The sequence below is a fragment of the Rhododendron vialii genome, chromosome 7a (genome assembly GCF_030253575.1).
Source record: "Rhododendron vialii isolate Sample 1 chromosome 7a, ASM3025357v1".
In the NCBI taxonomy this organism is placed as follows: domain Eukaryota; kingdom Viridiplantae; phylum Streptophyta; class Magnoliopsida; order Ericales; family Ericaceae; genus Rhododendron; species Rhododendron vialii.
This window is the reverse complement of record NC_080563.1, coordinates 24918168-24944921: the sequence shown is the minus strand read 5'-3', so window position 1 is coordinate 24944921 and position 26754 is coordinate 24918168.

The following is a 26754-nucleotide window of genomic DNA, read 5'->3' as shown; positions in this document are numbered from 1 at the left end:
GCCGGCCCTCTCTCTCTCAAAATCCTCCATGGATTTGCTCCATTAAGTCATCAAATCAACCTTTCAACCAAGTCATAGCCCTTTCTCCAATCTTAGGCCAAATCTTAGGTGTAAGGCTATGAAACCAACTAAGATCTTTAGTCTTTCTAGGTAATTATAACCTAGGTCTAGCTTGTAGTCAAGGTCTAAGGCTAATAAAGGCTAGGATTGTGTCATAAAGGTCCATCATAGGTTGTCATTAGGAAAAATAGACTTAGGCCTAATAAGGTAGCTTGCAAGGCTAGGTTTAGTCCTTGGATTGGACTATGGGAGATTTGTTGGAAAGGAAGGAGACAATGGTACAAGATTTTATTCTAAACAAAGCATGGTGGTACAGATGGGGAGTTAAGTTTGGTTAGGGGAAAGATTCTCCCATGGACTTGAAAGGATGAGGAAGATATGGAAGGTCAAGCAAAGTACAACAAAATCTCTCCCTCTCTCTCCTATCTCTCTCTCTCGGCTCTTTCTCTCCTCTCCCTCTCTCTCGGCCTCTCTCTCCTCTCTCCCTCTCTCGGCCTCTCTCTCCTCTCTCTCTCTCTCTCTCTCTCTCTCTTGCAAAGGTACACTACACACACACACACACACACACACATATATATATATATATAAATGAAAGAAAGAATAAGAAAGGTACAAAGTACAAGATTTACAAAATCAAGTAAGAATCTTAATTAAACACATATTTCCAATAAATAAATAAACTAGTGTACTAATGTACTCTAGGAAGATCAACTCCCCAATAAATTAATCCAATTGGGTACAAAACCCCAATACAAAATAATAAAAAGGTACTTAGGAGAATATTAGGCTTTAAGGGCTACAAGGCTACTAAGTACTTTAATAATAAAATAATGTGTACTTTATCACATGGGGTTTAAGAAAATATTATTTTAATGAACCCATGTACTTGGTGAAAGAATAACTCTATTACCCAATGGACAATAAATCTCCTAACTTTTATTGTCCAATGGACAAAGGTTAAAAAGAAACTTTTATGTTAAAATAATCAAGGTTGTCCTTTTAAAGCATGTGACAAAAGCCCTATATTAAATATAGGTATGGTACCAAATACCCCAATTAAATAAAAAGGCTAGGATTCTCCCCATTAGTTTATAATAGAGTACAAGTACTAGGAAATCTAGGGTTTAGATATACCCCAATAGTTTAATGCATAAAAGTATATGGAAATTCAATTCTTGATTATTTAAATAAAACCTTGTACTTGGTAGGAAGATTTGGGCTATTACCCAATGGATAATAATTTCTCTTGCGGTTAATAACCATTGGACAAAAGAGTACAAGTACCATTTATTTTAAAATAAGATTTTGAAAGACTACATGTACTTTTATAATAAAAAGTTTATTATCCAATGGACAAAAATTACCCTTGTGGTTATTAACCAATGGATAATGGAGGGGTGGAAGAATCCCCAATAAACAAAGAATAAATGTACTTTGCACATGTGTTTATAAACCCATTAAAATACTATATCCTTGTACTTATCAAAATATTTTAAAGGAAAGCCTATTGTCCAATGGATAAAAATTACCCTAACCATTATGAACCAATGGGTAAAAGCAAAAGGTTCAAAAGTTTCAAAAGGTCCAAAAAGGTTCATCTAGTAACTAGGTAAGTTGGTTGCTCGGTTCCTCCAAGTAGTCGGTTGGAAATTAACTAAATTGGTCACGTAGGGTTTCTAGTCGAGACCAAAATCTAACTACAACGAAATTTACAAGAAAACATATAGCCACTCAAAAGAAAATAAGTAAATTAAATAAAATTTAAATATTTAACGAAATTTTTACTGACCAAAATTCAGGGTCGTTACAATCTATCCCCCTTAAAACAATTTCGTCCCCGAAATTGGCGCGCGACTATAGATTAGACTAGGTCGCTAGACTGATCTCGGGATCATCGACTATCCCCCTTAAATTAGAAGTAGGTCACCATCAATCGAATTAAGCCTCATCACTTGCTTAACGAGATGGGGTTGAAGTTGCTTCTGCCGTTGAACAGCTTGCCTCGTCGTACGCCTTTGGTAAGGTCTCCACCGTAAATACCAATGCCAAATGCAGAACTTCTACCAAATCATCTTGCAGACTGGTATCCCACAAGCGTCCTTAGTACATCCTTGTTGAACCCTCATGCTTCTCGATATTAAACCTATTTCCAAAAGTAGGAAACAATGGGTCCATCCTTTATAATCGTAAGGCATGAGTATTCCATCCTCATTCCGGAAACAAACAGATTTCAGTAGGCAATCCTTGCGGTACTCTACGAACTCGGATATTATGAATGAAGGCAGTGAAAGAACTTATGCAGTCACGGAAAAGTAGACCTTCCTAACTTCTCACAGTCGAAGCGTGCCTTCTTTCTTCTTCTCGAACGATGCCGGTGCTTCCCATGGTGACGTACTCGGCCTAGTAATTCCTTTGTACATCGGCTCCTTCGATTGGGTCTTGAGCTCCTTTCGCTTGCAGGGTCATTTGGTACAACGTCATAGAGATTGGTGCGATTCCCGGTTTAAACTTCTATAGAGAAGTCTATTTCTCCTTAAGGCGATAAGCCAGGAAGTTCTTCAGGGAAAAACATCGGCATACTCGCACACGATGTATGGAAATCCCACTTCCATTCTATTGGCTTCTTCCAATTGGAGACTAGCGAGCCATCCAAATAGTTGGTTCTTCCATCGTGATCTTCTCGTCGCCGAACTCGCTGTCCGTCTATCCCCCTTAAAAGGAATCGAGTCCCTTCTAGGGTATAAGCTGTCACCATCCTTTGATGGCAGTCTATGACTGCTCGATGCGCTGTTTGCCAATCCATCCTAGGATTACGTCGAAATCCGCCATGTTGATCACTCGAAGGTCGCAAGTTAGGCGCAGGTCGGCTACTCCTAATTTGCACTCTCGACGTACTAGACTAACAGTTATACTCCCTTCAACTGGTACGTGGCCAAGGCCACACGATCTCCGTCCTGGGTAACTCCGAGGGTTCTGAGGATCTTCTTGACTCCATTCAGCCACGTCTCGTCTACGACAGGGTTGGTGTCTCCGTGAAAAGTCGGGGGTCGGCGTTTGCAGAATTCGTTCATCGCTCGGGTCATGGATCCATCGTCGTGGTTTTGGTTTTGGCAGTTGGCATTCAGGGCGGTCACAAATGCTTGCACGATTTGGGCTAGGTCAGGGTTCGCGTTAGAGGGTTCTCCGTTATCGTATTCTAATCCGCGGCGCGTATTAATAATCTATTAGGGAAAATCGAAAAACAAATTTTTTTCTTTTTGCAAATGGTCTATCTTTCAAAAGTCAAAAGTAGCTTCACACATAGTATGCAACGGTACTCTTTAAAAATAAAGCCGATAAAAACATCATACAACATAAGCATAGGATTACAAACATAAACATAGAGTTCTACTATAAAACAAATAGATTAGAACAAGATTTCCTACTACACGCTGAGTCGGTCCTACATAGTCCTACAGTTGGGCGAGCTTTATTCCATACTGCTAGTGCAATATTCTAGGGTAGTTTGACTCCGAAGACTCCCCTCAACCACATCTTGTAGCTCCTTTCAGCTGCGGTCTCTTCCCTAAGAAGACGTTCACGTTCTTGTGCAAGCAGTTCTTCCATAGTCGGGATGTTTGGCTCCTCCACTGGTTCCGGGTAGTACTGAGAAAGGTTTAGTATTGCAGCTTCTAGCTCTGGGTCAAACATGAGATAATCGTTGGGTTGCTCAAAGTTTTGCACAAGCGATGCGGGGACTAAGGTAGGCAGAAGTTTCTCGGGAATTGCAACTGGTGGAGGCATCTCCTAAGTGATTGGGACCTCATAGAGCTCCATGTCATCCTCTGGTGGGGGTGTTGGCCTAAAGTACTCAGGTGCTAATAATGAACGATAATTGGCCAAAACACGCGGGGCGAAAGGTGGGCGTCCTCCTTGTGGTATACTTGACATCTAAAATAAGGAAGGTTATATTTCTAGACTTAACGGGGTAAGGGGTAGTTTTCACGCCAAAAAGAGTAAGATGCAAGTCCTCACATAAACAGTGATCATATACTAAAGAAAACATAAGTCTCTTTATTACCAAATAAAAATGAGTACAACGTAAATGGCTTACTAGCCTAATCTTACTGTCTCTAGTTACAACAAAAGGTCCAACTACTACCTAGTCCTTAACATCCTATGTCCCAAAGGATTACAACGATTACTAGATTTATTCTAGGCACGCCTAAGCAGTCTTTTTGGCTTCACAGATCCTTTGGGGTCTCGTCCTCCTGGAGATCCTCTTCCTCCGTACGGTTTGCCTCTTCGGTCACCTCATTGGCGTCTTCATCACCATTGACTTCTTCCTCCTCAACCTCAAAGTTTTCCATTGGGGGTAAAACACCAAAATACTCATGGAAGGCAAACATGATAGGAAACATCACAGGGAACCAAGGGTCCTCTTCCACGGGAATAGGGGTATTCTGCTGCACTCTTTGGAAATCTCTCTTTTCTTTAAGTACAGCGGCAATAAAGGCAGGATCCTTCAATTTCTGGGCTGTCAGGGTTTCTATGGTGTTTCTGGGTTGATAGGCTTCGGCTAGAATATCAACTAGATGTTTCATCTACAAGAAAAAGTTTCAACCTCAATTAGGAATATCCTACGACAGGGTAATCATTTAAGAAGATTTTGAATCTATGTTTCACTTTCGATTCTTGATTTAAGTCATCATCCAATTGTTCGGGAATTCCCAGCTCAGCCGTACTGCCAATTTCCGTGCCTTGCTTCAATCCGAAGATTGTTTTGACAGAATTCCACACAATTTGGGACGGTAAACTTAAACTCAAGTTACGTTTGTGCAACGGTCAAACTTATCTCGTGGTTCAACCCATTCTACCAATGGCCGAGGTTTTGAACCTAAAACTTTGATACCAAGTTGTAACGCCCCGAATTTTGGGTACGTTAAATAAGACAATTTCATTAAAAACCTCAAAATAGAGTCTGGCTCTTATTACAACAAAACTCCTACAAGAGTTCAATATTTACAAAAATGAAGGGGGTTCTACGGTTCCTAACTACAGCTCCTCAACTCCTCCATTCTTGCCAGCTCCTCAGCTTCAAAAGCCTCCACGGTGATCTGCTTACCCTGATTATCTACAAAATCTGACACATTATACCAGCGTCACCACCGATATAATATGTCAGGGTCACCAAAAAGGCAACACCGTGAGCTACAAAGCTCAGCAGAGTAATCCCATACCTGCTAACCCATAACTTAAAACAACGGGAAATAATAACACATCGATTTCCACATGATACATAAATACACAGCTAATCAATGATACATCCATATTCGTTAATCATCTATCGTTGGTGTCCAAGATTTCTGGGTTTCTCCTACGCGACTCATCGTAGACTGTGTCAACAATTTCAGTTACAAAACAACCTTTCAAAAATCACTTTGTTTAACACACCCAATCTTTCAAAAATCATTTGCATTGGCTCTGTACCGCGGATAACCAAGCTACACACCCAACCTCGGTTCCGCTGTTCCGGTCTTCCGAGTATCCTCACAATGGTTCCGCCGTCCCGGGTTCCCATTGGCACACAAAAATATTTGCATTGGCTCCGTAACGCGGATAACCAAGCTACACACCCAACCTCGGTTCCGCCGTTTCGGACTCCCGAGTATCCTCACAATGGTTCCGCCCTCCCGGTCTCCCATTGGCACACAAAAATATTTGCATTGGCTCCGTACCGCGAATAACCAAGCTACACACCCAACCTCGGTTCCGCCGTTCCGGTCTCCCGAGTATCCTCACAATGGTTCCGCCGTCCCGGGTTCCCATTGGCATACAAAAATATTTGCATTGGCTCCGTACCGCGGATAACCAAGCTACACACCTAACCTCGGTTCCGCCATTCCGGACTCCCGAGTATCCTCACAATGGTTCCGCCGTCCCGGTCTCCCATTGGCACACAAAAATATTTGCATTGGCTCCGTACCGCGGATAACCAAGCTACACACCCAACCTCGGTTCCGCCGTTCCGGTCTCTCGAGTATCCTCACAATGGTTCCGCCGTCTCGGGTTCCCATTGGCACACAAAATATTTGCATTGGCTCCGTACCGCGGATAACCAAGCTACACACCCAACCTCGGTTCCGCCGTTCCGGACTCCCGAGTATCCTCACAATGGTTCCGCCGTCCCGGTCTCCCATTGGCACACACACACACACATAATGCCACACAAAACTGGTCATTATGTAGTTTCAAAAATATTTTCTTCCTCGAAAAATATTTTCCTTTCATTAACCACACCCTAGGTGTCATGTTTCTACTTCCTTGGTTCTCGTGTCACGTTATCATGCATAGACTCCGCGGTAGGACAAAAGTAAACAAGAATCATTCTAACAGGATCATCCAATTCTATATTACTTATCACGCTCAATCACTACTTATAGCATAACGCCACATGTACGGACGCCTTTGGAGTGTATCACTTATGCTTTATTCAAAGCACAACGCCACATGTACGGACGTCTTTGGAGTGAAATCACTTATGCTTTATCACATACCACAAGTAATACAAGCAACTCATATACGCATACTCATAACTATCTTAAAGATCAAAACTACAAATACTTCAAGATAAGTACGTAAATAAAGATAACCTACTTTATACTTAAGTAAGTAAATAAATAGGGAGTAAGTAAATGGGAAGTAAGTAAGGATTTCCTTACTATTCTTCTAGGCGGTAGTCGGCTACGGAAAGTACGTCGGTGGTCGGGCGGAGTAACTTCCTACGGTGGTCTCCGGTAGCTTCGAAAGAGAAAGGTTTCTCTCGAAACTTCTACTTGACTATTACTACTACTACTTTTGGATCGAGAGGGTGGTCGAGTGGCGGTTTAGTGGCGGCTTAGGTTGAGTTTCTTTGAAGAACTCAAGAACTACTCAAGAACATGAAGAACAAAAGAAAGAACAAAGAAAGAACATAATTTTTCTAGAGAGAGAAGTTGCTAGGTGAAGGTGTGAGTTGAATGAGAAACATGGGGTGCTATTTATAGGCAAAAATCTTGGGCTCTCCCTCCCTCTCATGGCCGGTCCTCTCTCTCTCTAAATCCTCCATGGATTTGCTCCATTAAGTCATCAAATCAACCTTTCAACCAAGTCATAGCCCTTTCTCCAATCTTAGGCCAAATCTTAGGTGTAAGGCTATGAAACCAACTAAGATCTTTAGCCTTTCTAGGTAATTATAACCTAGGTCTAGCTTGTAGTCAAGGTCTAAGGCTAATAAAGGCTAGGATTGTGTCATAAAGGTCCATCATAGGTTGTCATTAGGAAAAATAGACTTAGGCCTAATAAGGTAGCTTGCAAGGCTAGGTTTAGTCCTTGGATTGGACTATGGGAGATTTCTTGGAAAGGAAGGAGACAATGGTACAAGATTTTATTCTAAACAAAGCATGGTGGTACAAATGGGGAGTTAAGTTTGGTTAGGGGAAAGATTCTCCCATGGACTTGAAAGGATGAGGAAGATATGGAAGGTCAAGCAAAGTACAACAAAATCTCTCCCTCTCTCTCTCCTATCTCTCTCTCTCGGCTCTCTCTCTCCTCTCCCTCTCTCTCAGCCTCTCTCTCCTCTCTCCTTCTCTCGGCCTCTCTCTCCTCTCTCTCTCTCTCTCTCTCTCTCTCTTGCAAAGGTACACTACACACACACACACACACATACATACATATATATATATATATATAAATGAAAGAAAGAATAAGAAAGGTACAAAGTACAAGATTTACAAAATCAAGTAAGAATCTTAATTAAACACATGTTTCCAATAAATAAATAAACTAGTGTACTAATGTACTCTAGGAAGATCAACTCCCCAATAAATTAATCCAATTGGGTACAAAACCCCAATACAAAATAATAAAAAGGTACTTCGGAGAATATTAGGCTTTAAGGGCTACAAGGCTACTAAGTACTTTAATAATAAAATAATGTGTACTTTATCACATGGGGTTTAAGAAAATATTATTTTAATAAACCCATGTACTTGGTGAAAGAATAACTCGATTACCCAATGGACAATAAATCCCCTAACTTTTATTGTCCAATGGACAAAGGTTAAAAAGAAACTTTTATGTTAAAATAATCAAGGTTGTCCTTTTAAAGCATGTGACAAAAGCCCTATATTAAATATAGGTGTAGTACCAAATACCCCAATTAAATAAAAAGGCTAGGATTCTCCCCATTAGTTTATAATAGAGTACAAGTACTAGGAAATCTAGGGTTTAGATATACCCCAATAGTTTAATGCATAAAAGTACATGGAAATTCAATTCTTGATTATTTAAATAAAACCTTATACTTGGTAGGAAGATTTGGGCTATTACCCAATGGATAATAATTTCTCTTGCGGTTAATAACCATTGGACAAAAGAGTACAAGTACCATTTATTTTAAAATAAGATTTTGAAAGACTACATGTACTTTTATAATAAAAAGTTTATTATCCAATGGACAAAAATTACCCTTGTGGTTATTAACCAATGGATAATGGAGGGGTGGAAGAATCCCCAATAAACAAAGAATAAATGTACTTTGCACATGTGTTTATAAACCCATTAAAATACTATATCCTTGTACTTATCAAAATATTTTAAAGGAAAGCCTATTGTCCAATGGATAAAAATTACCCTAACCATTATGGACCAATGGGTAAAAGCAAAAGGTTCAAAAGTTTCAAAAGGTCCAAAAAGGTTCATCTAGTAACTAGGTAAGTTGGTTGCTCGGTTCCTCCAAGTAGTCGGTTGGAAATTAACTAAATTGGTCACGTAGGGTTTCTAGTCGAGACCAAAATCTAACTACAACGAAATTTACAAGAAAACATATAGCCACTCAAAAGAAAATAAGTAAATTAAATAAAATTCAAATATTTAACGAAATTTTTACTGACCAAAATTCAGGGTCGTTACATTGTGGCTGCTGTTTTCAAATGGCATCAGGTGGATGGAAGTTTGTCCATTTGGTCCTAAGATGGAGGCGACCAATGTGGACTATTTTCACGAATTTTTGGCATTCTGAATCATATCAGTAGCCATGAGGTTCGAAAGTGTGGCCCATGAACCTACAGGGATTTTGTGTATCAGCTTATATTTAGCTCAAGATAGGCTAAACTCATATTAGTTTGGTTCCTTTATAGTAAATAGATTGCTCAGTGTGTTCTTTTTGTAACCTGTTTTCTACCCTTTTTTAGATGTTTGGGAAACAGGTAGTCTATGTAGCCGATTGGCGTAGGCTTACTCTATTTTATTTTGTTTTCCTCCTGGGGTATGTCCCTTGTAGGTTGTATATTCGGTTAGCCTCTTTTTATTTCAAGTTGTTTTACCAAGAGACAGAGAGATAGAGAGAGAGGGAAGGAGTCCTTTCGAAATCTGAGCGTTAAGTGTGAATGAGAAAAACCATAGCACAAGGAAGGGGGGAAAAAGAAAGAAGAAATTGTTCATATTCAAATCTGGTCTAGAACTTAGTCCCAACACAAAGGACTTTATGCCCAGCGCTGGGCACTTTCTGACAAGGGCAACAAATTTTTGCAAACACTCTAGCACAAGGGAGTTCAAAGCCAGAACAAAGCACTTTTCTGTGCCCAAAACTATTCTAAACTACAGAAGGCGTTCAAGTCATCAATTTAGCTCGGTTTTTGTTTGGGTTCGATCATCTGCGGTGTGACTAAAGCAAAAATGGCAAGTGCTCGATAATAATAATAGTCAATTTATCATACCATTCCAATTTTTACGAAAATTGGGCACAACGGCCCACCTACACCCCGAAGCACGTAGGCCCGGTGTATTACCAAAAAAAAAAAAAAAGAATAGCAAAAAAAAAGGGGAGGAACCATTCCTACTTCATTCTTTCTTTAGTCGCTATCAACATCGTTGAAGACGCCAAACGAGGCATCATTAACTTCGTTGCCCCATCATCTCATCCGGAGTTCGCTTGATTCTTAACATCATTAGCAGCATCTGAGTGGTCATCTGAGCCATTCGGATTGCCATCACTCTTTTCCTCCTCTCCTCCCTTAGCAGCAACACCACCCCTGAGGTCCCGAGGTCCGGGTCGAGGCCATCTTTTGCCACGTCATAGGCCATGTCTTGGAGATTAGAGACCTCTCTCGGAAGAGTTTGAAGTGATATAAGCACTGAAGCAATGTGAGCATTAATATGAGTGATCTCCTCTCGGAGGATCCTCAACTCTGTCTCCAAAATTAGCACCCGAGCTCTAACGTCCGCCATTTGGAAGAGAAAAAAAAAATCCAAAAGAACTCCTCTTGGAAAATATTTGTGAGTATTAAAAAAGGTAGCCTTCCTTTGCCTTTAAAGACGTTTTGGACGTCTAAAACGTCATAACTCTGCACTAGAAACGAAAAGACACGCCTGAAAAGAAAGTAATTGGACGTTTAAATGTCATAACCCAGAACTGGCCATTATTTCCATGAATTAATGGGTCTTTTGTTGGGCCACAGCCTGCTTGGCCCCTTTTTGGGCTATTTGGGTCCAAAATCTGTATTTAGGACCAACTTCAAGGTACATCCCATTTTTAATCAATTATAGACTCAAATCTAAATTCAATTTTTACAAGGGCCTGTCCCATTTTCAATCAAATTCGAATGTCCGTCCCGTTTTCAGTCAAAATCAAATTCAAAGGATTCGTCCCAATTTCAATCAATTTCGAGGAATTTGCCCCATTTTTCAATTCAAAATTCAATCAAGAAAATTCAATTTCCTAGAGAATTCTGCCGCAAGGGTCCATCCCATTTTCAATTTTTACCACTAAGTATTCAAACTCAATTTTACTGCGAAGGTCCGTCCCATTCATTTTCTTCTGCTTGCATCATAAACATTATCATCAGCATGGTTTTATTTACATGCATTTGCCCCAAATGAAATACGCAGATCTGATCCCTACAACAAGGCACATGGGGAGCTCACTGAGCGCGACCTCTTGATTACTTGTTTGCATTTGGTCTACGGGTTTCTAGGATGCTCTATCGAGGTGTCCTGATCTTTGACGCATACTCGTATTCTGCCATGGTACCCGAGTATTCACCAAAGAGGGGCAACTGTAGACACCCCAAATTGACTCCCTGAACTACCTTAGATCCCCAATGATGACACGAGACAAAACCATGAATTGGAAGGCTTGATCAATGATTCTTGAGGTTTTTTTTTGTGGGTAAACCAGCTTGAAATAGAAAAAAGGCTAAGCGAATATACAGCCTACAAGGGCATACCCTAGGAGGAAAACAAAACAAAATGAATAATTACATTAAAATTGAGAATGCCTAGTCCAAGTGGCTACACAGCGCTAAAAGGATCTAGTTAACGAATGTTTCAATCTCCTCTAGATAGAGGAAAAGGAAACACATGACAAAAGATAATTGTCGCCCTGATTTACACGTAACTTTAGAACTTCCACATTCAGGAGCTAATATCCAACAGTAGAACAACCCCTACAGATGGGCATCCAAAAGGGATAAATATAAGACTTTCAACTTAGTGGTCAATTTTCAGCTACTGCAAAGGATGACAGCAGCTCCTTATCTAGAACATATCTAGTTTGCACATAACAGAGATGATACCAAAGCAAAGCCAATGATGTTCAATCCCTCAAAAGCTAAAACCAGGTCTAAACGCAACAGAACAACAGCAGAATACAGCAAAAGCAACAACAAAACAATTACTAGTTTGTTCATAACAGAACATCAGAACAGTAGCATCAGCTTGCTGCCGAAGGCTATACCAGCAGAGCCCCTTGGATTGTGCTTGGTGATTTCAATGTAATTAGATTCCCTAGAGAAAAAGTAAGGGGCACTGTTTCTTGGCCTTCTTATATGGATGAGTTTAATAACTGCTTGTGTGCATTACAACTTGATGATCTTAGGTACTCTGGCTGCTTCCTAACTTGGGCAAACAAGCAGGACCCCACTCATTTTGTCAGTACTAAATTGGATCGAGTGTTAGTTAATGAGCATTGGATGAGGGTCTTCAATTGTTCCTTTGCTCATTTTTTCACTCTTGAGATATCTTATCACTCCCCAGCCATTACAACCATCCTTCCTAATCAGAGGAAATCTAGCAAACCTTTTAAGTTTTTTGATTTCCTGGCTGACCACCCATAGTTTATTACTGTGGTGCAAAAGGTTTAGCAGAGAGTGGTCATTGGGAATCCAATGTTCTCTGTATGTGAAAAGCTCAAGATGTTGCAAGGTGAGTTTAAATTAATGAATACGAGAGACTTTAGTGATATTTCTGCTAGGGTTGTTGACTCTAGACAATTCCTACTAGAAACTTTTACAGCATGCCTTGAGTTCTCATAACCCTGATCCTTCTTTGATTAGTCAGGAAAGAGTGGTTTACAAAAAAACTTCTCACAATGCTTAGGGCAGAGGAAAGTCTAGCTAAGCAAAAGTCTAGGGTTCAATGGTTGAAGTTGGGTGACCAAGGTACTTATATCTTCAAATCTGTGACCAACAGAAGAAATAGAAGTAAGTTAACCAGTTTGGTTTTAGAGGATGGGTCACTCACTCATGATATTGGGGTCATTAAGTCAACGTTTGTTAACTTTTACACAGAGCTGCTAGGTACTGCCCATTCTGATTCTTACCATGGGCATAGCAGAATCCCGCAACTAGTCAGTAGGAAACTTACTGATATTCTTGAGCTTCCTAGAACCTGAACCACAATCCAAGAATTGCCCAACACAAGGCATCAACTGCCCAGCACAAGGCTGTCCAACAGACTACCCAACGCTGAACACAAACTCCCCAGCATTGGGGAATCTTTTTATGTTTCTGACAGTTTTGATTGCTGCAAGAATCTCATCATGACCCGTACAAAGCATCTAGCTAACCCCAAGTCTGCATAGACGCTCCTCCTCCATTTTTCCTATAAATAGATGTGTTTAGAGCCACAACACAATACATTCCCCTACCCCCCCATTCTTGAAACTCTCTTTAAGTTTGGAGTTTCTTTCTCTCTCTAAAATATATATATATATATATATATATATATATATATATATATATATATATATTAGGTTTTCTTCACATATACTTGAAAAAAAAATCTGAATTGTCTTATATTTGAAGAGAAAAATCTCATTTTCATCCCTAAAATCTCTATTACCTCAATACTCTACCATAAAAAAGCCCCTTCGTTATTTCTCAACTCAAAACAACCGTCAAACCATTCAAACTGAAGCTTAAAGTCTTGATCAAATATTCGAAAGGTAGTAAACTACCTACATTTCTGGTTTTTGTTCATCTAAGGAAACCAGGAACCTAAAGTGGGGATACGGGCAGGCTAACGCGATCGTGGGCTCTTGCTATGAAAAAATGTGATCGCGAGTGCTTTGTGTTGGGCATTCACTCCCCAACATAAAGCACTTCCTCCTGGGCTTGGTGATTATTTCAAATATCAGTGGGATCCAGAGGTTTTACGTCCATTCCTAGCATTTATCACTCATTTTTAATACTTTTCATTTCTATTCTTTTATTGTTTCATCTAGAAATACCTTAAAACGTTTTCAAAAGGGTTCGAGTTCAAATATTCGAAAGGTAGTAAACTACTTACATTTCTGGTTTTTGTTCATCTAAGGAAACCAGGAACCTAAAGTGGGGATACGGGCAGGCTAACGCGATCGTGGGCTCTTGCTATGAAAAAATGTGATCGCGAGTGCTTTGTGTTGGGCATTCACTCCCCAACATAAAGCACTTCCTCCTGGGCTTGGTGATTATTTCAAATATCAGTGGGATCCAGAGGTTTTACGCCCATTCCTGGCATTTATCACTCATTTTTAATACTTTTCATTTCTATTCTTTTATTGTTTCATCTAGAAATACCTTAAAACGTTTTCAAAAGGGTTTGAGTGCTTTGTGCTGGGCATTCACTCCCCAGCACAAAGGACCTCCTTCTGGGCTCACTGGTTGTTTCGAATATTAGTGGGGTCCAGGGGCTTTTTCTTCCATTTCTAGCATTCATCACTCTTTTTCAATACTGTCTTTTTACTTTTTCATCCAGAAACACCTCAAAACATTTTCAAAAATCTATTATCCATGCATTGTACCAATTAATCCACTGTTTGGATAGAAAGAAAACATTTTCAGAAACTGGTCTAGACAGGTGCTTTGCACTGGGCACAGGGACCCCAGCTCAAAAGAGCTCTCTTCATTTCCTGCAGCTTTCGACAGTTTACATTCTTTCCATTCATCATACGTAATTTTTTGTTTTGTTCTACTTTTGAATATACTGTACACTTCAGCACATGCCTACACCATACATTCTTACTTGCAATAGCAACTAACTCCAAAAATCACGATATTCCACAAAAACATGGTTTATTAAGTTAGGAACAACATTTGTGTTTCACGCAAAGTCAAATTTTAACATTAAACGGGTCAAGTTAAGTTTTTAGTCAGAACTGTAATTAAGCTGCCTAAAATCTGCACAGTGTAGTCACTTCAAAAAATCATAACAAACTCCCCTAATGTCCATTTGGGACAATTTTTGTATTAATGTCGCTTAGAATTTTGATTATCTACAGCTTCCATGTTTTACTTGAAGTTGTTTCACTAATCTGTCTTGAAACTACACTGAGACAACAACTTCAAAAATTCATAACTAATTCTATCAAACTCAGATTTAGACAAATTTTATATCAATGTTGCTTAAAATTTTGAGATCTACAACTTTTGTTTTATAAGTTTTTCTTGAATCTGCTTCAAAGAGGGCCGAATACTCCTAACAGATTACATTGCACATGAGAGATGTTTTTTTTGGGTAAAATAGCTTGAAATTGAAAAAGAGGCTAAGCCAATATACAGCCTACAAGGGGCATACCCTAGGAGGAAGCAAGAGAGATGTTTTTTGCTGTTTCGTTTATATTTTATGCCTTTGTTACCCTAACGTTTCGAATCTTTATGATAACTATACTAACCATTCATCTTGTAAATTGGCCTACGATACAAGCAGATATAAGAAAAACACATAAGCAATTCACCCTAGTAAAAGTTAGGTTTTGAAAGTCCTACCTTTCTTCCGTCGAATAAAGTGCACAAATAAGAATGGTAACGTTGAATGATTACAGCACTGAAGGAAAGTCTGTGAAAATAAATACCATCGTGAGTAAAAGGAAGGTTTACTCCCACGAGAGAGACTTACCATTAATGGTGAGAGAGAGAAGTGTATTGGTAATTAAGGAGAGAGAGAGAGAGAGAGAGAGAGAGAGAGAGAGAGAGAGAGAGATGGATTTTTTTTCTTTTCAATGTTAGATGGAAGAGAAGAAGTAAGGAGATAAAGGGAGTTAATGGAATTAGGATTGTAGGAGTAACATAAGGAGTGTGGAGAGATATAGGTGCGGTGGGAGAGTTAGTGGTTAGGACTTAGGAGAGATATACATGGGTAGTTAATTCTAGGATGAAGTCATAATTTAAATAAATTTTACACACACACACACACACACACAGATATATACAAATGGTAGACACCCCAATTTGGCCTGACGAGTATTTCAAGTCCCACCTTAGGGACCATCCCGATGATGAATTGGATAAAGTGATTGATGATTGACTTCTCATAAACCTGAGAACTTTGGTGAGTACTTTTAGGCACTTAGAGGACCCAATCTAGAGCCAAAAAGTCTTCCAAGATAGAAATACAACATTCTAAGAAAATACATCTGCTGGCTGTTAGATTGATGTGTTGGCCATTACTTCTTTCTTTCACTCATGGAATATGGTGTTTGAAAATCTCCCAAAGAGATAGTTTTTTCGCCCGCGAGCCGCCAGATCATTTTTCTCACCATTTTGAATGTTCTGTCTTTGATTGATTCGAGCTCCAACCTTAGCAGCCATGAAGCGTTACTTTAGAGCTACGAAAAGAGTTTCCATGCAGAGTTCTTGCAGCCCTACACTTCCATTTTGATTCACGCCATTTGATTGGCAAGAGTGAGTCACCCATAGCCTATATAAAGGGGCCTTAGGTTTCCAAAATTAATATACTTACACATAATCTCTAGCTACGAAACACTGAAGAAGTCATCTTTCATACTCTCTCTACAAAAGCCCTAAACCTTCGTGAGCAGCTGCGATCTAATGATCAAACCCCGAAGTACAAACCCTAGTCCTAGGGTTTCAAGAAGGAAGTCAATCAATCACCCTAAATCCGAAGCAATTGAGCACTAAGGGATCAAGGTGGTGAGGCCCAGGGGCCTGTGGATTGGTTTTATTTTCATCTTTTAATCCGTAGCTTTGAATCATTGATTTTGTTTAACTATCCGTATTCTGGTGTGAGGAAGAACATCGGCTAAGACATCTTTCCCGCGGCAAGTACATCAATCCAATGGGATACCACAACCGTGAAATCCATTCACCGGCCGTGGAATCCATCTGCTGGGACAGTTTATTCTGATACATGTGGTTTATTTACTTGTCTTGGCTCACCCTTTTTTTTGTGTGGGTAAATTAGCTTGAAATTAAAAAAGGTTAACCGAATGTACATCCTACAAGGGGCATACCCCAAGAGGAAACGAAAAGGAAAAAAATAAGATTGAAAAAAGTGCGATAACCCATGCACAACCCGCATGGAGAGTAAGGTAGAGTAAGTAAAATAAAAGTGCCATGCGTGATAAGATCATACCCCCGTTGCATTATCCATCTAAGCGAAAGGATAGTACAACGGGGTATGATATGAAGTGATACGAGAAGTAATAACATGAAAGCGAACTACTACCTGGCACACCCTTCCAGGTTAGGAAATAAAATAAGTAGTCATGGTCAGAAATGACCAAATGATAACCAATACTAAGGACTAGCAGCAACATAGCAATACACATCAAGGGAAGCTGAACAACTACTACAGAGGAACAAGGCACCAAAAGGAGGCTTGAACCAGAGATGACGGCATCCGACAGGGGGGCCCACCCTGTACACCACGCCCATTCCATCCAGACTAACACTCCCTCATCCAAGCCAAAGGCTCGCCAGAACAACCCGCTCTCAGCCAACTACTAATCACCACAGACCCAAAAATGGAATAAGCAAACCAAGATACTAAGATTCCAATCAAACCCATAGCCCAAGCATAAAACCCACTTCTAAAAGAACAGCTACTACAGAGGGACAAGAAACCGAGAAGAGGCTCGAACTGGAGATGACAGCATTCGACAAGGCTACCCTCCCAAGTACCCAGCACACCACGCCCATTCCAACCAGACTACTACACCTTCAACCTAATCCTCTAGGCTCGCTATAATCTAAAAGAGGGACAGAAAGAGGAGCCACACAATGGCTCACATTATTAACTTCTAAAGGGTTTAATAACCAGTTTACTTGTGTAGGATTATATAAATCAAACAATAATTATATGTTGAATAATTATGGGCTGGTCTCAAGACCGGACGAAGAGGGGTGCCTAACACCTTCCTCTTATCGTACTTTTGGCTTCCATACCTGGAATCTCTACTTATTTTCTTAGTTTTAATAAACTAGGTGGCGACTCTATTTAGCGGTGATTTATTATCGTGTGGAGATGTTCCTAGCCATGGGAATATCCACAATTTCGATAGTTGGTGGTGAAACAAGTGTAGAGGATATTTGTGTGGCGATGCCCCTTCAGGGAGGAGTCTAAAGTTTTTGCGATTCTGCTAGGGACTTGAAAGCCATAACTTGAAAGTTCGACATAATTTTTTTTTTTGGTAAAATAGCTTGAAATAGAAAAAGAGGATAAGCAAATATACAGCCTACAAGGGGCATACCCCAGGAGGAAAAGAAAAATAAAAACAAAGATTGAGAAGATTGACCTAAGCCAAGTGGCTACATTGACTAAAAACAAGGATTACAATGAGGCATAATATAAGCCATGAGATTCACATGTTTCAAGGCCATCGAAGATGGGAGAGAAACACATGCGAAAAGAGGGGATTTACAAAAGTTGAATTTAGCCCATTGGCAGCCCATTCCTAGTACTGCCCCATTCCTGGTAGTGATCCTCATGGAACAAAATAGCAGAACAACAACATAACAAGAGTCCATTTGTGACACCTAAACAAACATGTACGACAACAGCCCATTTGAGTAGCACTTTTGACATCTTAATAGCCCATTTGTGACAGCAAAATAGCAAAAAATAGCGACAACCATGTGATATGAGTAAAGCCGTAGCAAAACCCATAACTGGACAGCAAAATCACCTCACGGTTCATCGACAAAACAGCAGTAGCAGAGTAATATAAAAAGCAGCATTGTAGTTCAGCCATACAGAACAAAAGCAAAATTGAGCAACAGTAGCAGAACTTAGCAAAGATAACCAACTGCAGTAGCAGCAAAGTAATCGGCCACACAACAACAGGCATGGATAACAGCACATACTTCTCTAAACAAAACATCAGGCATAGTAGAAAATATTCTATACAGAGGACGTCCCCCTCTGTGAAGGAAGATCCCAACGACAGACCCTGATGGTTAGGCATAAATTACAAATCCCATTGACTACAAAATAGTACTATAAAACATCTTGACAGTAGTAGTATACACAGAAAACATTTTGACAGAAAACAAATGCAATCAGCATATTTAGTAAGAAATCAGCATCAACATATTTAGTGGTTATCCACAAGCAATCTAGCATTAGAAATCAGAAAGAACCTGTTGAAAAATGTATGCATTATAATTTGTGAAAAATTATATGCATCTCTATTAATTATTTTGATGATTAATTCAATGATATTTTTATTCGGCAAATACAAAATTATCGAAAAGTCCTTTCACGTACTAAATATTTTCGTGACCTTGAAATATAGCATAAAGTCTCTTGGATTCATGATTTATATTTACAAAGACTTTATTGAGCTCAATACATGCCTTAATGGATTTATTTAGATAATTTTATGAGCTACCGGTTGACGAACCGGCTGACAGGCCGGCTGTCAGACCAGAGGAGTGTGTCTACCGGAGGGCACCGGACGACCGGCCAAAGCAAATCTCGCCCAGCTGTGCCGATCCAGATCTAAATCCAACGGCTCAAATTAAACTCCAACGGCAGGATTTGAGCACAACGGCTAAAGAGCAGAACAGGGGTCTTAAAGCACTGTTCATTATTGATTCATCCCAACAAAAAAAGCTCTTACACTTTCCAAGCAAAAAGATATTGCTCCTCTCTCCTAGATCCAATAACAACACACTTATTCTCTTCCATTGTCATATTTATTGTCGTGAGAAAACTTTATTGTTGTTGTGAGCTTTCATCTTCTCATCATCCTTCACAATTTGTATTCCTAAGTGAGTGATTGAGAGAGATCACTTGTAAACCTTAGAAGACCAAAATCTGACAGATTTTGGGTGTTTGTTTTTGAGAGACTTTTCGGAGAAAACTCTTGCGGTTGTGCTAGCTCCTCGGGAAAGCTAGAGGCATTCGGTTTTTGTAAGCACCTGCAAGACTTACAAGTTGTAATCTTTTAAAGATTAGTGGAACCTTCAAGTAATTGCTTGAGGAGAAGTGGAGTAGGGCCGGACCGTGGACAAATCCGGACCGAACCACTATAAACGGGTTCTATCTCTCTATCTCTCTATTTGATTGCATACTTATTGTTTGCATATATTGTTAGAGATAAACTTTTTATCGGTGATTATTACTAGCAATCCTATTCACACCAACCACCACCCCCCCCCCCCCTAGGTTGCATAATTTGGGTAATAATTGGTATCAGAGCTTCAGCTCTTGTTTGTAGATTTAACCATCTAAGAGTTAAGATCCATGGCAACCACTAGTAATGTTTCTTGTATCGAAGGTCAATCGTCCAATAGACCTCCCTTGTTCACCGGAGAAAATTACTCTCATTGGAAAAATGGAATGATGATCTTTATTCAATCCACGGATTATGATCTATGGAAAATTATCAGAAATGGTCCCATTATTCCTACTAAGAAAGTTGGGGAAGAGACTATGCCTAAATCAGATAATGAGTGGAGTCATTCGGAAAAGGCTTCAATAGAAAAGAACTATAGAGCTATGAACCTTCTTTTTTGTGCTATTACTCCCAATGAATATGATTGTGTTTCCGCATGTGAATCGGCTAAAGAAATATGGGATAAGTTAGAAATGTCACATGAAGGAGATAGTCAAGTTAAGGAGTCCAAAATTGATATTCTTGTGCATAGCTATGAGCTCTTCAAAATGAAACCGGATGAATCTATATCTCAAATGTTTGCTAGATTTGCTAGTATTACTAACGGTTTAAAAGCTCTTGGAAAGATTTACAGTCAATCCGAAATGACAAGGAAGGTGCTCCGTTCCATGCCAACCAATTGGGACACTACCACCTCCATCATCCTACAATCCAAAGATTTCTCAACATATACGATGGACAAGCTCATGGGATCTCTCATGACGGAGGAAATGCATCACGACCTCAAGGGTGAAAAAGAGAAGAAAGTTAAGGATCTTGCCTTCAAAAGTACAACAAGCAAATCAAAAAGCAAGGAGGATTCAAGCAACGAAAGTGAGGATGATGAAATGGCGCTCATCACAAAAACGTTCAAGAAACTCCTCAAAAATAGAGCATCTCGCAAAGGTAGAGGATTTTCAAGAAAAGATGGAGGCAAAGAAGAAAGAAGCAAAAATGATCCAATCATTTGCTACGAGTGCAAGAAGCCCGGCCACATCAAAAGTGAATGTCCATATGCCAAGAAATATTCAAAGAAGGACAAAAGGAGAGCTATGATGGCCGCATGGGACAATAGCGACGATAGTAGCTCCGATGAGGACGATGAGCAACAAGAGGTTGCTAACTTGTGTTTCATGGCCATCGAAGAAAACGAGGTAGATCTCGACTCATCCTATTCCTTTGATGAATTGCTTATTGCCTATAAAGAGTTGAAAGTAGAATTTGAAAAAGTTGTTTCTAAAAACAAATTTCTTAAAAAGGTTGCTAAAGATCTCTCACTAGAAATGGATGATTTAATTGAAGAGAAAGATATTTTGGAAGAAGAAAATGAAAGTTTAAGAACCTCTTTGGCAAAAGAAAAAGAGTCTTTGAAGGATACTTCCAAAAACGAATCTTTAGAAAAACAAATTGATGATTTAACTAATTCTCTTTCAAAACTCACTAATGGAAAAGAAAGTTTAGACATTCTTCTTGGAAAACAAATGGTTTCTTTTCACAAGGCCGGAATTGGTTATAATCCCACTCAACACAAAAATCTTTTTGGAAAAGATGTTCCTCCTTCTAGCCATTCTAAATTGACATGTCATTATTGTGGTAAAATTGGTCATATTTCTCCTACATGTCCTATGAAAGGATACTCATCTTCTAATGCAAAAAAGGTTTGGGTTCCTAAGAACCGTATCAATGCTAACCTTCAAGGACCCAAGATGATTTGGGTACCAAAAGTCAAGAATTGATGTGCTATTGTAGGTATGCTTCAAAAGTTCTCTCAAGGAAGGTAGTTGGTACCTTGATAATGGATGTTCAAGACACATGACCGGTGACAAGAGGGCTTTCAATTCTCTTTCGCCTAAAGATGGTGGACATGTCACATTTGGAGACAACAACAAAGGTAAAATCATAGGAATCGGCAATATAGGTAATTCTCCTATTATTGAAGATGTTTTACTTGTTAGCGGTTTAAAACACAATCTTCTTAGCATAAGTCAATTATGTGATAGAGGAAATCGTGTTATCTTTGAAAAATCCAAATGTATCATTGAAAATGTCGAAAGCAACAAGACACTCTTCGTTGGACAAAGACTTGACAATGTATATGTTTTTAATCTCAATGATTTAAGTAATTGTGATATAAAATGTTTTTCCGCTTTGAGTGAAAATAGTTGGCTTTGGCATAGGCGCCTAGGACATGCAAGTATGGATGCTATTTCAAAACTCTCTAGAAAAAATTTGGTAAAAGGTCTTCCTAAAATCAAATTTGAAAAAGATAGACTTTGTGGCCCTTGCCAACAAGGAAAACAAACAAAGACTTCTTTTAAGTCCAAAAATGTTGTTTCAACTACTAGACCTTTGCAATTACTTCATATGGATTTGTTTGGACCAACTCGCTCTCCAAGTCTTTGTGGAAACTATTATTGGCTTGTTGTTGTTGATGATTTCTCTAGATATACATGGGTGATGTTCCTAGCTCATAAGAATGAGGCTTATCCTAATTTCACTAAACTTTGTAGAAGAGTTCAAAATGAAAAAGGATTTGTTATTTCTAACATTCGTACGGATCATGGAAAAGAACTTGACAATTCTTTATATGAAAAGTTTTGTGATGAACATGGTATTGGTCATAACTTTTCCGTACCTCGTACTCCTCAACAAAATGGAGTAGTTGAGAGAAAGAATCGTACTTTGGAAGAAATGGCCCGCACCATGCTTTGTGAAAACTCTTTGCCAAAATATTTTTGGGCGGAAGCCGTTAATATCTCATGCTATATTTTGAATCGAGTTTTAATTAGGCCTATCCTCAAGAAAACCCCTTATGAGTTTTGGAATGGTAGAATACCCAACATTAATTATTTTCATGCTTTCGGTTGTAAATGTTATGTATTAAACAATGGAAAAGATGACTTGGGTAAATTTGATTCTAAATCGGATGAAGGCATCTTTATTGGTTACTCTCTTACTAGCAAAGCATATAGAATTTATAATAAGCGCACTAATCTTGTTGAAGAATCTATTCACGTTTCCTTTGATGAATCTAATCCTTGTGCTACTAAGGATGTTGTTGATAATGATGACTTAGAAATTACACATGAGATTCATGACTTGACAATTCAAGAAAAAGTTGATGGTGATACTCAAGTAGAAAGCTCTCAAATCAAAGAAGATGAAGTTATTAATCAACCTCAAGATGCCATGGGAGACAACCAAGATCTTCCCAAGGATTGGAGATTCGTGCAAAACCATCCAAAGGACTTGATTCTTGGAGAAGTTTCGAAAGGGGTAACCACTCGCTCGTCTCTTAGAAATATTTGTGAAAATCAAGCTTTTGTTTCTCAAATTGAGCCTAAAAACTTTTCGGAAGCTCAAGATGATGAAAATTGGATTTTGGCCATGCAAGATGAGTTGAATCAATTTGAAAGGAATAAAGTTTGGGCATTAGTACCTAAGCCTCTTGATCACTCTATTATAGGTACTAAATGGGTTTTTCGTAACAAGCTAGATGAATCCGGAAATATTGTTATGAATAAAGCTAGACTTGTTGCTCAAGGTTATAATCAAGAAGAAGGTATTGATTTTGAAGAAACTTTTGCACCGGTAGCTAGATTAGAGGCTATTCACATATTTCTTGCCTTTGCATCTTTCAAAAATTTCAAGCTTTATCAAATGGATGTGAAAAGTGCATTTTTGAATGGGTTCATAAATGAGGAAGTTTATGTCAAACAACCTTTATGAGGAAGTTTATGTCAAACAACCTCCCGGCTTTGAAGATCATGTATACCCCGATCATGTTTTTAAACTCTCAAAAGCTTTATATGGTTTGAAGCAAGCACCACGTGCATGGTATGATAGACTTAGTTCATTCTTGCTTGACAATGGCTTTACTCGTGGAAAAATTGATACTACTCTTTTCATTAAAGCCAAAGGGAAAGATATGCTCATTATTCAAATATATGTTGATGATATTGTCTTTGGTGCCACTAATGATAATATGTGCAAAGAGTTTGCTAAGTGTATGCAAGGTGAATTTGAAATGAGTATGATGGGGGAGCTTAACTTCTTCCTCGGACTTCAAATCAAGCAAACTAATGAGGGGATCCTAATCAACCAAGCCAAGTATGCGAAAGAACTTATTAAGAAGTTTGGCATGGAAGGATCAAAGCCAACGAGCACACCAATGAGCACATCAACTAAGCTAGACAAAGATGAGAATAGTAAGGCCGTCAATGAAAAGATGTATCGAGGTATGATCGGCTCACTACTTTATCTCACGGCAAGTAGACCAGATATAATGTTTAGTGTTTGCATGTGTGCTAGATTTCAATCATGTCCTAAAGAATCGCATCTAAAAGCTATTAAACGTATTTTTAAATATGTTGCCGGTTCTCATGATTTAGGATTGTTTTATCCACGCGGAGTTGCATTTGATTTAATTGGTTATTCGAATGCGGATTTTGGAGGTTTCAAAGTTGATCGTAAAAGTACAAGTGGGACTTGCCAATTTCTAGGGCACTCTCTAGTGTCTTGGCATAGCAAGAAACAAAATTCCGTAGCTCTATCTACTGCCGAGGCGGAATATGTAGCGGCCGGAAGTTGTTGTGCCCAAATATTGTGGATCAAACAACAAATGGAGGATTTCAATTTGCAATATGATCATATTCCTATTAAATGTGATAATACTAGTGCAATTAGCTTAACCAAGAATCCGATTCAACATTCTCGAACAAAACATATTGAGATTAGACATCATTTTATAAGAGATCATGTTCAAAAAGGGGATATTGAACTTAACTTTATTAGTACCGACAAGCAATTGGCGGACATTTTCACAAAACCCCTTGGTGAAGAACAATTTTGTTTCATTCGACGAGAACTCGGCATGTCTAATCATTTATGAAAAAGTTTCGTGTTTTTGATGTCAAAAGTTTTTTTTTGGATTCAATGTTGAGTTGATTGAATTTGTAAATATCATATTTGATGGAGAGTACAAATGATCTTGATAAAGAAATCACCCTCCAAACATTTTATCATATGTTTCATTTTCCTGCGTTTGGTATGCAGAAAAACAGTTTTCTGGTCCTTAATGCTACTCCTCTTAAACGTTTTCTGGACTTAACCTGCATTTTTCAGCCGGATGTCCGAGCGGATTTCCAACCGGACGACCGTGAGGTTGACCGACCGGTCGACCGGTAAGTGTATTTTTGGGTCGTTTTTTAAAGTTCAGATCTGTTCTTTTTTTTCAAACCCCCCCCCCCGCCCGACAGAAACCAGCAGCGGCGAAAACCCCTCCCACAATTTCAAAACTCCTCCAACCCCACCATCTCCTCAAACCAATCCACTGATCCTTCCTAAAATCTTCCTCTCCAGTCACTTCTACCATTAATTTCACCATTTTCCACTCCAAACCCTCCAAACCAACTTCAAACCCTTCAAAACCCTTGGTTTTCTGAAAAATGTCAGCAAGAGGAAAAAGAACTCGCTCCGGAGCAGGGCCAAGCGAACCGCAACTTGACTTCAACGATCAACTCTTCACCAACCGGGATAATGAAGGAAACTGGGCGGGTTTCAAATCGCGACCTATTGTTTCGGGTCGTCAGGTAATAACTTCACCCCGTTATTACCGCTATATAAATGACGTTATTACTGCTGCGGGTTGGACTGAGATAATGGCAGTGCCGAATATTGTCTATCCGAAACTTGTTCGATATTTTTACTGCAATCTAGATGTTGATCGGAATGCCGATGAGTATACTTTAGTTTCACGGGTCAAAGGAGTTGATTTTGTACTAGATGAAAGTACCATGAGTAGTTTCTTGAAATGCCCAGTAGTTGAGAATTATCAGTATGTGGATAATGATGACGATTTGGTAACTGCAATAGATGATGTCGCTGCTTTCTACCAAACCATTACTAGTGATCGTGTTGTTGGTGGAGGTGTGTCTAAAAGTGAATTGAAACAACATCTGCGTCCCTTACATTTGTTTATTGCACACAATGTGGCTCCTCAAAAAGGACACTATGAAGCCGTGTCCCCTCTTCATTGTTTAATTCTGCACAGTTTAGAGACGCGCAACTATCTGAACCTGAGTTATTTGGTACTCAGAGAGATGGCCTCTGTTCTTCAGGATAACAATAAGGCTTTAACTTATGGTGCCTTGGTCACTAAACTGTTTTTGAGTGCCAAAGTAAGGATTAAGGGAGAGCAGTCTGAGAAAAATGACCCCGGGCCTATTAAAGATTACATGTTCACTAAGGGGCATATTGGTGATGATGAGGTAGGTAATCCTCAAGCCAATGTTGAGCAAAGACAAGAGGACATTACAGGACAGCAGGGAGAGCATTTGACACAACCACCAGTTGGAGGAGATTTTTCTCAGCAAATGTTCTCTAGGTTTGATGCGTTGCAAGCCTCGCAAAATCAAATGTTGGTAGAATTCCAACAGTTCGCCATTGCTCAGAATAGTCGTTTTGATAGAGTGGAGCATAGAATGGATCACATTGTTCAAGCTCAACAGCACTACTTCAGCCATTACCATCAGCAGTACCCTGCCTTCGTGCCTTACCCACCCTATCACCCCCCCCGCCACCGCAGTAACTTTCCTACCTTCCCACTTTAGCCTTTGTTGATGATGTCAAGGGGGAGAAAAAGTCTTGGTTTTATGTTATTTATGCTTTAACTCGTACTTGGCTCCTTAGTCGTACTTTCTAAGTTTGAACTTACTCTTTAAATAGTTTGATCTCTGATTATGAGCTGCATCGATTTTAACCTTGATCATCGAACCTATGGTTGAGACTTATTCAAGCTTTTGCATTGCTAACTTTGATTTATTAAGTCTATTACACTTAGTTTGTATGAACTTCATGGCTTAGTGCTTAATTGTCTCTTATATACTTCGCCGATATGAATTTCTTGTCACTAAGCTTGCAGGGATCACCTATGTGATAATCATTCTCGGTAACACCCCTCGTATTCCTTAAAAGCTCTTTTTTAGGGGGAGCATGTATTAAGGGGGAGATTGGCATAA